At 32.0% G+C, this 10,247-nt stretch overlaps 2 long non-coding RNA genes and 1 pseudogene across 2 annotated transcripts; all 3 read right to left on the reverse strand.

Annotated features, from left to right (window-relative positions):
• Positions 3,703 to 4,397, reverse strand: LOC107619259. Its single transcript, XR_001615586.2, has 2 exons — positions 4,249 to 4,397; positions 3,703 to 3,910 (listed from the first exon to the last, which is right to left on the reverse strand). It is a non-coding gene; the product is annotated as an uncharacterized LOC107619259 (long non-coding RNA).
• Positions 5,719 to 6,390, reverse strand: LOC107619260. Its single transcript, XR_001615587.2, has 2 exons — positions 6,147 to 6,390; positions 5,719 to 5,917 (listed from the first exon to the last, which is right to left on the reverse strand). It is a non-coding gene; the product is annotated as an uncharacterized LOC107619260 (long non-coding RNA).
• LOC107616462 lies at positions 8,794 to 9,585 on the reverse strand (annotated as a pseudogene).

Consider the following 10,247-nt stretch of genomic DNA (forward strand, 5'->3'; position numbering starts at 1 on the left):
ACTGTATGCATCTGGAAAGCCATATCTGGAACTTGTGCCTGGATAATGTCGGGAGCGGGTAGGCAACCGACACATGAGCTCATGGCCTGCATTAGGATAGACATGCATCATATTGTTTGCACATTTGCATTTGGTTGTGTTTTGCTTGTTGTATTTTCTCTGTGATTGTGCTAGTTGTCTTATTTTGTCTTACGTGTGTGTTCAATTGGGTCTCTGGTACTATTAGTTTATGTACTAAAGTTAATTATTCGCATTTTATTTATTACTTTTCTGGCATTCACTATCCCTACTGAGAACATGCGAGGACGACGTTCTCATCCCCTACAGATCTTCTATTTCAGCGACAGGTTCAGAAAGCCCTTGGCAAGGAGCCGCGACTAATCCACATAGTTTTATATACATGTATTTGTATTTTCTGGATTCTGGTTTAATCTTAGATTTTATTTTTTCCATCATCATTTACTGTTATGTTTGGCTTTTTAGAGGGATAGGACTTATATTTGAGGATCTTGGAATAAGTTTATGTATATATTGTTATGTGAATATATATATTTGTGATTAAGAGATTTAAAGTAAAGACTTTTCATTTTCTGATTAAGATTTCGCCTTGTATTCGTAAAGGCTCGATATTAAATAAAGATAGTATAAAATAAAATGGTTTAGAAGTAAGTAGCGCTCGGACTTTTAGTACGATTATGAGGTGCTAAAAGTTAGGGTGTTACACATAAGATGAGACAAAGTCTTTTCATATATTTAAATTTAGATATAGATATGATTTTAGTTCCTATAACTTCTTAGAACAAGTAATAATGTTAGTATTAGTAAATTTTTATTTTAATAAATACATTCAAATTTTAATTTTGAGTTTTTGTTATTTTTATAACTTTTTAATTAATAATTTTAACATTGATTCTTAGAGAAAATATTAACAAAACTCGATAGATATATTGATTACACTGTTGGTCTAGGTCCCTAGTTAATTATTTACTAGCAGGTTGAAAATGGTGGCAGCCCCTTATTAATTTGTCAGCGACCATGGATAGCAACCGTATTTAATCTCTTCCTTCAGCTACCAATTAGGAGATGAGAAAAATATCGATTGACATACACATATTCTATGCTCAAAGCCTCCGTATTTAATATCTTTAGAAAATGGATCAACTAAGATAAAGATGCTTATCCTTTAAATTACGCACACCCCATTTTTCAAATCAAAATTTCGGAACTCGCTAACAAAGTTGGAATCGAATTCGATGGTCTCAAAATATTTGGATCATTAAATGATCTCATAATAAAATATATTTTTTAATTTTTTTAATAACTACGAATTAAATCTTCTATTGATCGTAATAAACTATTTGGCAATTCCAATCGATTAAAAGTTTATCTTTGATCCGTGACATTCGTCTACGGCTGTGAAATCGTGTTTTTTAGAAAATCAATCAATTGGATTAACAAAACAATCGATTGAATTTCAGGTTTCCCATAACGCAATCGATTGGACTTCAGGTTATGACAAAACAATCGATTGAAAATCGCAAGGCAGTATGGTTTTCGCAAAAATCAATCGATTGGTCATATTACCCAATCGATTGAACGATGACTAGAATGTGCATTTTTAATAATTCAATCGATTGTTTATAATACTAAATCGACTGAAGGCTTCAAAGCAACTTGAGGTCTCACAATTCAATCGATTGGTTTTGTTACCCAATCGATTGAAGTCATCAAAGCAATATAGATTTGCCTAATTCAATCAATTGATTCTCTTTGAAAGATATGGGATACTCAGTTGAAACCTTCTATGATGTAGATTGCATTCATAGGATTCTTGATCACTTTATGTCTATATACCTTCTTGTAACAGCTTCCCTATTAATACTCGAAGAGGGAACACTGATAGCTGCAGATGATCCATTGACGTCGATGACAATGGTGGCAAGCTTGTTAGATTGATATCTTGCTGAGGTGGCTTCAGATGCTAATTTGAGCTTGTCTAAGTTCCAGGCACTTGCTGTTGCAGCTCCGGACTATTCTAGGCCGCTTGATGATGGTATATATCATGCAGTAGATATTTACCTTAAGGTTAGATCACACTGGATAGTCTAGCTTGCTTAATAAATTTATTTCAATATACCAATGTTACATATTTTTGCAACTGAAATTGTGGAAGACAATAATGAAATGTTGTTTGGAACTTGCTACCTTTGCCAAACCTATATTCTGAAAGAACATATAATAAACTTAATGGTAAAATAATAATAACAAGTCTTTAATATTTGTGTGTTTGGAATTTCGTAATTCTAATGTAAAACATCAATATACTGCAAGCACATCCGTGGCTGATAGATACTGAAAGAGAGCAACTTTGCAGATTGATGAACTGCCAAAAACTCTCAATTGAAGCAAGCACTCATGTAGCGCAAAATGAAAGATTACCTCTTCGTGTAATTGTTCAAGTCCTGTTCTTCGAACAACTTCGGCTTCGCATGTCAATATCCGGCTGGTTCTTTGTTTCTGACAATCTTGCAAACTCACAAGAACAAAGTGGAAATCTCGGCCTCCATAGGAGTGATGGTAATCATCAACTGGACGCTGCAGGGGGAACAGACAATGTGAGAGAACGTCTTTTGCAGATCGAGAAGGAATGCTCAGAAATTCGAAATGAGCTGCAGAAGTTGACAAAGACAAAGAGAAGTTGGAACATTTTCTCTAGAATGTTTGGCTTTAGGAGAAAAACAGATTCTAGCAGTTCAAAAGAATCAAATAGCACTAATGCAAAGACACAATCGTCCACTGTAAATGGAAAACCAAATCAAGAAAGTAGTTGATCGTGATCATTGATGTCCAAGTAGGTGGAGATAAATTGTGTCTTTTCTGCAACAAGTTCTACTTCTCTATTTGAATGAGTTTATAACTACAATCAAATTGACAGTAGAATAACAGGTTTAGATGATGGTATTTTAGTCAATGTCTTAGATTAGTTTATTCTTAGGATATGAACCTCTAGAGTAAACAATAGTCACCTCTTAGACAAAGTAAAATGACCGTTCAATCAAAGAAAGACAAGGATTCTCTTCCATTGAGATTTGAGACTTATGGCATTTTGCAATGGTTAATTGATACTTAGAATTTAAGATGCTCTTCAGAATTGAGAAGTCATGCTTAGATCTAATCATCATGATGCTTAACTTTTCTTATATTAGTTTGTCATGTTCGTCTTTATTATGTGACGTGCTTTGTTGCCTTAAGATAATTGAACCAAGATATTGTTGTAGCATATAACAATATTTAGGTGATTATGTTATTATCGTATAAATAGATTTATTTAGTGAGTATAATCAAACATTAATAGAAATGATAGCAGGGAGTTCTTTATGGGAGAAACTTCACACCCTATCTGTGATAACATTTATCGAAGATGTAAAAAAATAACTCTTGTTTTAATATTGATTATGTTGAAGAACTCTACCATAATGACAATTCGTTTTGCACATTGTAAAAATACCATTTCGTTCAACAAAATGGTACACACGCACTAAAAGTCAACTACATAAATAATTCATTAATTTAGATGTTCTTTACGTATCCACATGACCGGATTCTATATAAATAACTCATTAATTTAGATGTTCTTTTAATGAAGAACGTAAAGAGTATGAATATCTAGATTTAAATAGAATTTAGAGGGCAATGATAGTTCCACAAATAGTGCATATTCATGTAAACCAGGAACACGTCAAATATGTTATCTATAACAAAGTAACAGATTGTTCCAACAGCAAATTAAACCCAATATCATTCGGGTATGTACATTATTCCAATCAAAGGGGTTTTTTGCGAGTCAAGAGTTACATTCGACGCATTTATCCAGTTCCCAGCACATACTATATTACGCCATTAATAGCACCTGAAACAAACAACAAAATAAGATCAGTCTCCAGAACCAGCATGTGCAGAAATCGTGCGATTCCTTCAATAAATAACCTTTACTAGTAATGAGTTAATAAACCATTTGCGCATAATCAAACGTGAAGACCGAAGACTCAAGGGGGAACAAATGTAAATTCGGAAATTTAGATTAAGACTCGGCTCAAACACATCAAGAACAAAATTATGAATCCACGATGTTCAGGAAAGGTAAATTCAAACACAGAAATAGATTACATAACAAGCCAATTGTTAATTAAACGCAAAATCACGGGGAACCCTAAAATCAAGAAGAATATGGAAGAGGAAAGAAGAGACCTTTGAAGAGGAATTTTAGTTGTAGTAGAGCTCGAGGCCCATGCCGTCGTGGATCTCGTAATCTTTGAGGGTGATGTGATCCTTGTAGATGGTTTTGTTAATCCAATGGACTGATTCTCTCCGAAACACGATGTCACAACGCTCGAGGGATGTAACGGATTAAAAATAAATTTTTAATCGATTGAGATTGCCAAAGAATTTATTAGAATTAATGGAAGATCTAATTCGTTATTGTTTTTGTTTTTTATTATTAATAAATATAATAGATGAATGATAAAATAATAATTTATAAAATAAAAATAATTTTTATAATTAAATAAAATATATGGGTTAATTTGTAATTAAATTTAGAAAAGGACTATTTAGCAGTTATTAAAAAACTTAAAAAACATGTTTTGTTATGAGACCATTTAATGGTCCAAACGTTCTAAATCTCTCCTTTCTTTCATTCTTTCACAACATACTCTTTTAGAGAATAACAAACAAATGTAAAAATAAAAACAAAAACACAATTTTTCTATTTAAGAATAAACACTCGAGTTGACGTTAAGAAAAATTTTAGATAAGATATTTTAGTACCCAACAAAATTTTATTCTTCAAAAGTCTTCGAAAATTACTTCCGTCAGATTGATCATTTTATCATTTTAAAAGGGATTAATTTGTCTTAGACGGTATTTTTTACTTAATTGTCTTATAATAAAATTAAGGAGAATTGTAGAGAGTTATAAGAATTTATTAGTTTTGGCCATCAGTAACTATCAATGTTTAAAAATATGGAATAAAGTATGTTGTTAGATTACTAAACTAAAAGAATTGCAAATAGTTAAGTGATGATAAAAAATAATAATATTTACTAGTGATGTAATATTATTCTTTTTACTTGTCATTTTTCACATAAAAATAACTTCATAGAAGTGATCACCATTATTAATATTATCTTGGATATAAATTATTTATGATAAATAAAAAATAGGGTTGAATTTTCTAAAAGATTTTCTTGTGTTATTAATTAATGTAATGTCTTAATTAATTAATATTTACATACAGATTAATAAAGAACTAGTTAATAATAATCCAGTGTAGCAGCACTTCTTGTGGAAGGTCCACCGTTTGATACTCTGCACTTGTATTGATCAGAAGTGAAATGTAGAAGGAGATCAGAGCCGTTAGTTTTAAATTGGAAAGTCATTATCAAATGATGTATACAAATCCATGGCAGAATTTTGGCGTGGTCCTGCTTAACTCATATCCTGTGCAACTGCAGCAACCAGAATTATCTTAGGTTTTTTCTTAAAAAAAACAAAATTACTACTTATTCTTTAAAATTCAACTTTATTGATCAATTTTTTTAAAAATTTATTATTATTTAATTAATTTAAATATCTATTTTTTTATACTGATTATTTAAAAAATAAAACATTATTATTTTTTTATTTTTTTAAAAACTAAATAAAGAATAATATTTAAAAGATACCTAAAAATTATTCCATATTCATGACCAAAAACACGTTAAATTACAACAGATTGTTCCAACAGCAAATTAAACCCAATATCATTGGGTATGGGCATTATTCCAATCAAAGGAGTCTTTTCTTTTACAAGTCAAAAATTACATTGGACACATTTATCCAGTTCTCAGCACATACTATCTTACGCCATTAATAGCACCTGAAACAAACAACAGCATAAGATCAGTCTTAAGGAAGCAGCATGCACAAAAACAATAACATGAGCGCATAAATTGTGCAATTCCTTAAAGAAATAACCTTTACTAGTGATGAACAAAATTATGAATCCACAATGTTCAGCAAAGATAAATTCCAACAAGTCAATTGTTAAATAAACGCAAAATCATGAGGAACCCTAAAATAAACAATATAGAGAAGAAAGAAGAGACCTTTGAAGAGGAATTTTAGTTGTAGTAGAGCTCGAGGCCCATGCCGTCGTGGATCTCGTAATCTTTGAGGGTGATGTGATCCTTGTAGATGGTTTTGTTAATCCAATGGACTGATTCTCTCCGAAACACGATGTCACAACGCTCGAGGGATGTAACGGATTAAAAATAAATTTTTAATCGATTGAGATTGCCAAAGAATTTATTAGAATTAATGGAAGATCTAATTCGTTATTGTTTTTGTTTTTTATTATTAATAAATATAATAGATGAATGATAAAATAATAATTTATAAAATAAAAATAATTTTTATAATTAAATAAAATATATGGGTTAATTTGTAATTAAATTTAGAAAAGGACTATTTAGCAGTTATTAAAAAACTTAAAAAACATGTTTTGTTATGAGACCATTTAATGGTCCAAACGTTCTGGGACCATCGAATCCTGTGCCAACAAAGTTTACGCCACCTTTGACAATGCTACTTTGTTAAATTGCCAACCTGACTGTGACAAAATTTAATGACATGTATATAAAATGGTGAAACTCCGTCTATGCTACACCTGTAGTACATACTGCTATTAGACCGACTATGTTTTATGGTATAGAGTGTTGGATGACTAAAGTAGAGCACAGACATAAGTTATGTGTGACAGAGATGAAGATGTTGAGATAGATGAGTGATCGTATGCGATTGGATAGAATAAGGAACAAACATATAAGAGAGAGTTGGAGTAGCACTTATTTTGGAAAAGATGGTAGAATCGCGTAAAACCGACAGAGTACCCAGTCAAGAGGGTGGATGAGATGGAAGATGAATAAGAGGTGAAAGGCAGAGAATGACCTACTACCCATGAGGTGGTTAAACGAGATCTACATGTAAACAGTCTTTCTGTAGACATGATACATGATACATGATAAAGTTCAATGACGTTATTTGGTTCATGTAGCCAACCCTACTTAGTGGGACAAGGCTTTATTGTTAATAAAGTACCAACCTGGTCCTTGTCCATTTCTCAAAATAACAAGACGACCCTTAACCAAAAACATGTTCCATTACGGTCCCTGACCCTGTACTCCGTCTGCCAACCCGGTCCTTCTGTCAGTTTCACGGCGAAAACTCGACGGAAATTGCTAACGTGTCAGGTTCAAAAATGGACAGGAACCTAATTGTCTCTAAATTTAAATTGGTTAGGGGTTTATTTGTCCTTATTATTCTTTAAACAATATTTTTAATTATATTTTTATTCATTATATTAATATTCTTTTTTTAATAAAAAATATAAATTAATTAATAAATTATTTAAATTTAAAAATATCATTTATTTTTAAATACTAAAAATTTAATTTAAACCGCTTAATTAATTAATTAAAGTATAAGATTATAATTACCATTTGGCCATATTCCGCCAATGGATAGGGTAAATAAGCATGCGACAATGAGTGCGTATGAAGCCTTCACTCCTTTCCACATTGGCACGTGCATGGATGCTTCTCGCTTGAAGGCATAGTGGCCTGAAATAATCAAATATGATATTCAATTATTTATTAACCGAAGAAAATTCTTCAAGAGATACATTAAAGTGAAAACTCAGATACAGTCCACTTCACTTGAAGTTGATATTGAAGAACCGTTAGATAATTTGACTGATTTAACTAAATTTTCATCTAACGTTTCTCAGATATCAACTTCACCTAAAGTCGACTTCAGCTGAGTTTTTACCGATACATACATACAAGTCCCACCAACCCACTAATTAATTGCAACTATATACAAGTCCCTATCTAACAACTCTTTCAATAATTCATTGTATCCAAATTTTCTTCTTATTCATTTCTGGACCATTTCAATGGTGATACATGAAAAAGGATAAAAATCATCCATTAACTTCACCATTCTCTTTGTGACTCACAATTATTATTAAGTAAAAATTTATGTGTAATTGTTTTTATGTAAAATTATTATTTAAATTTTTTTATATAATATAATAAATTTGACTAAATCATCGTTTAAAAACAAAGGCAACAATCCCAAGTGCATTAAGAATATTAAAAGCATCCTTAGCACTGGTTCCATGCCTAACAGGATTATAGTTAACACCGGGTAGGGTACCCTGAGCAACAGAGGTGATCCAAATGGAAGTACAGAAGCCTACAGCAGTGACAGCACCAATGAGTGAAACCCCAGCAATGGAGTTCAAACTTGGCAACTGGGACAGCACCACTGCCACACATGTGAACACCAGGTACCACTCTACTGTGGTCATGGGCTTTGCGGTGCACGTGGTCCCGCATATGATTTGGTAGAATGTTCTTGCTGTTGATGCTCCCAATATTATTATGGTTGTGCATGTCCCTGCTGATAGGTATATTATTGGAAACATTGCTAGCACTCTTCCCAGTTTCTCCCCTGCAATAATAATTCATATTAAACATTATATTATTTGTTATCTTATGCAAATAATTTCATCTTATAATTATAATATTATGAGTAAAAAAAATTTGACTAAATTACTTAACATAATACAAACTCAGGTACAGTTGACTTGATGTGAAGTTGACAGTTGAGAGTTGTTAGATGACAATTTAATCAAACCATTTAACGATTATCAGTTTTACATGAAATTAACGGCATATGAGTTTCCACCTGTACGGGAATATCGGAGTTATCATAAATAAATTTCATAACAAATGTAGGAAATCAGAGTTGAAGGTATCGACTGAAACGAATTCCATGCTCCACAGATTCGTGAAGATGCACCAACAACCATAATGTGTATAATTGCCATACAAAAGCTACACTCAAACTGATTATTCCCCATGTCCTGCATACAAAAATTACACTGATTAGTTTCCTTTTTTATTAATTAAAATACTTATTAATCAAAGATTTAATTAATTAATTAATTACTTACCAACCAAGAACAGTGAAGGAGAAAGGAAGAATAAGAGCCTGAATTCCAATCCCAGAACAAAGAGTATGAAAAGCAGCATAGAACTTGTTTCCATTCCTTGATTGAGTGATTGGAAGGCAAGCATCATGAGGATCAAGCTTTGTGAACCTCAGCGCTTTCCTCACAGGGCTTCCCAAAGGTGTGATAAACCTTGGTGTCAAATTTGAGATCCTTAATGGTGTTCTTGGTGTCTTTGGTGTCTTTGTTTTACTTGTTGCAATCCCACAACTTCATCTCCATTCTCTGAATGCAGAAGTGGTGACCTTGTTAGTGATGGTGAGTGAAGCTGAGAGGGTGGACACGAAACTGGTGGTGATGACACCATTGGTGTCCCTGTTCTTGGTGTTATTGGTGCAGAACTTATTTCCATTGTTTTCTTATTAGCTTCATTTGTAGCCATAGCCATAGCCATCTTTGTTTTTTCACCCTCTCTGGCTATGTCTTCTAATTTGCAAGCACCCTTTTTATTTGTGCTATTGTGTTTGTGTTTGTATGTACATGTATTTATATACATGTAACTAGTTAGGTGGCTGATATTGTGTTCAATTATTAATGTTAATTGAGGCTATGCAAATATCTTGACTTGGAATCATGGTATTTCCACATACATTCCTTTTTTGACACAACTTCTCAATCTATATAGTACATCATGCATAGTTGCATACATTCAAAGATTAGAAAATAAAATAAAAAAGTATTAGTTTATATTTCTTTTATAGGTTAGTCCGGCTCATCCTTAATTAAATATCTTTTATTTTTATTAAATAAAGAGTGTTATATTATTTATAAAAGTATATCTTAATCTCTATGCTCTGTTATAAATCATTTATTACTTTTCAGTTTTATAAAATGCATGTTTGTTTATATTAGTCGACAATATAAGTACGAGGAGATATTAAGGCAGCTATAATAAATCAAGAAGTCTTTTATGTCTTTATGTGGTGGGTAATAAGTGTCGTCAAACATTAAAAGTTAAAATCATTCCCTAATTATAGTAAGATTCAACTCCCTAACTAAAAGCATTTTCTAGTTTGTTAGTGTATATATTAGGAATGGCAGAACAATCCGATTCTGGGAGGATAGATGGCTATCGGCTGGAGTATTGAAAGATATGTTTCCTAGGCTTTTCTCGGTCTCAACTCTTCATGAA

This window comes from Arachis ipaensis, chromosome B09 (assembly GCF_000816755.2).
Source record: "Arachis ipaensis cultivar K30076 chromosome B09, Araip1.1, whole genome shotgun sequence".
In the NCBI taxonomy this organism is placed as follows: Eukaryota; Viridiplantae; Streptophyta; class Magnoliopsida; order Fabales; family Fabaceae; genus Arachis; species Arachis ipaensis.